Below are 2,464 nucleotides of genomic sequence, written 5' to 3' on the forward strand. Positions count from 1 at the left end.
GCATTTGAAATGTAAATGAAGAAAGTATCTAATAAAATAATTAAAAAAATAAAAATAAAAAAAAGAAGTGGAAAAATATTTTTTAAAGGATTGTTGTTGTTGTTGTTGTTGTTGTTGTTCAGGAACTCTCCTCTGGACTAGGTCTTTGTTCATGTTTTGGTAGGTGCTAGGACCTACCTGCTGGGTTCTAAGGTCAGAAAGGTGCCTCTAAAATGGTGGTGTTAGGCATGCTAAAGTCTAGGAGCCCATTATATTGATGAGGGGAACCTATTTTAAATATTCAAAGACTTTATCTCTCATTTAATCTTTAAATGTCTCCAAAAATCAAGCCCTGTGTGCCTTTTCTGCTGTCTCCTTCTACGCTCTGAGCTCAGGACACACTCTACTCAGCCAAGACCTTTACCAGACTCCTCACCCTGTGCCCCAGGAAATCACAATCGTCATAAGACCATGCTTGGGCCTCCCTATTCCTTTTGTTCTCTTACCTTTACTCTTGACTTATGACTTCCAGAGTTTGTATTTCTACCATTATTCATTGCACTTTTTCTTACACATTCTTCCCACTTCCATGGAAACTCCCCATATGTTCATGTAAATTATCTACCATTTTTATTAGGTCCCTTCATATATTTTCTATGTTTTGGGGTTCTTTGACACAAGGTCTCAGGCTGGCTTTGAACTCTCTATGAGACCTTCTAATCTTCCAACTTCTCTGTCCCACATTCTAGAATTACAGACGTTCAGCATCACACCTGGTTTATGCAATGCATGGTATCAAACCCTGAGCTTTATCTATGCATTCCATCAAGTGTACATCTCCAACCCAATTCATTAATATATCAATTATAATTACTGCATAGTTTCTGACTTTGGAGACTTTAAAGTTTCTAGCCATGGAAGAACACATCTATACCCCCAACACTGAGAAGACCGAGCCAGGAGGATTGCGCATTTGAAGTGTAACTTACCCGGTGAGATCCTGCCTCAAAAATAAAGTACTAGACTAATAGTTCTAATATCTAAGTTTTCTCTGAGTCTGGTGTTATTGGAAGCTTTATCTCTCGGTATATAACTTTGTTTTGCTTTAGTGGGGAGGGTCCTGGTCTATGTAGGCTGGGCTGGAATTGAACTCATTTTATAGCTTAGGACAAATTCCTGATCCTCCTCTCTTTACTTCTAGACTATTGGGACTCCAAGCATGCACCACCACACCTGGCTTGGCAGTGCATTTTTTAAACTGTATTTTTTTTTATGTCTTCTCACTCCTTACACTATGACTTTTTGTTCTAATTGGGAATAACACATGAAATGGCAGTAAATATATTCCACAATCTGGCTCCCATTGGTCCTCAGGCAAGGAGAAAGTATGGCAGGAAACACAACTTACTCTCAGATGCTCGGATTCCTACCTGGGTCCTGACATGCATCTGTTGGCTGCCTTTGCTTCATTCCTGTCTTCAGCATCCTCTTTGATTTCATCCTTTGGACATACTACACAGCTCGACACAGCACACTCCTACATGAGAGCTGCTCCAACCCACAGCCTTCTGGTTTCCACAGCTCTTCATAAGCCAAATCACCATCTGTGGTACCTCATCAAGGAGTGATGAGCTGATCTGGCACTGGTAGGATCAGCACCATGGTTTCATTATCCCATTCCAAGTTCTTATCTGAAGGCAGCTCCTTAGCTTCATCCCCTCCTAGGATCTGGGTAGCTACTCCTAAAATCACAGGCGCCTGGGAATTCTAAAGTAGCATCACTGTATGTGAAAGCTTGCAGTGACTTTTGTCATTCTTGTGTGCTTGGACAGCTTCTAAAGGGTAGAACAATTTTCCTCTCTCATTGAACAACAAGTAAATCTAAACAACTCTTGTGTCATTAATCAGTCATTTCATGTCTGAGAGATATTCTACATAAGGAATAAAGAAGCTGTGGATTTCAGTCCTGTGAGTCACATTCTTTGTGTGGGATACTCAGTAGTGGAAGGAAAATAAGCACTCTGCTATTGGGATGGCTCAGACTCTTCAGCTTTCATATACTCAATGTGGCCCATGGTGTCAGTATCTTTATAGTCAAATTCTTCATCAGCATCAGTATGCTCTCAAACTTCCTTGTCTAGGCTTCCATTTTCTCTTCTTTCTCCTCCTCCTCTTCCTCTTCTTTGATTTCCTATACCTGCTGCTTGGTCATTTTTTTCATCTGCTGGTACCTTAGTCAGGGTTTCTATTCCTGCACAAACATCATGACCAAGAAGCAAGATGGGGAGGAAAGGGTTTATTTGGCTTACATTTCCATACTGCTGTTCATCACCAAAGGATGCAGGACTGGAACTCAAGCAGGTCAGAAAGCAGGAGCTGTTGCAGAGGGCATGGAGGGATGTTCTTTACTGGCTTGCCTCCCCTGGCTTGCTCAGCCTGCTCTCTTATAGAACCCAAGACTACCAGCCCAGAGATGGCACCACCC

The 2,464-nt window shown here is 41.6% G+C and overlaps 1 pseudogene; it reads right to left on the reverse strand.

Annotated features, from left to right (window-relative positions):
- Positions 1-695: 695 nt before the first annotated feature.
- LOC110331205 overlaps positions 696-2,464 on the reverse strand; it is a 2,373-nt pseudogene continuing 604 nt past the window's right edge.

This window comes from Mus pahari, chromosome 14 (assembly GCF_900095145.1).
Source record: "Mus pahari chromosome 14, PAHARI_EIJ_v1.1, whole genome shotgun sequence".
Lineage (NCBI taxonomy): Eukaryota > Metazoa > Chordata > Mammalia > Rodentia > Muridae > Mus > Mus pahari.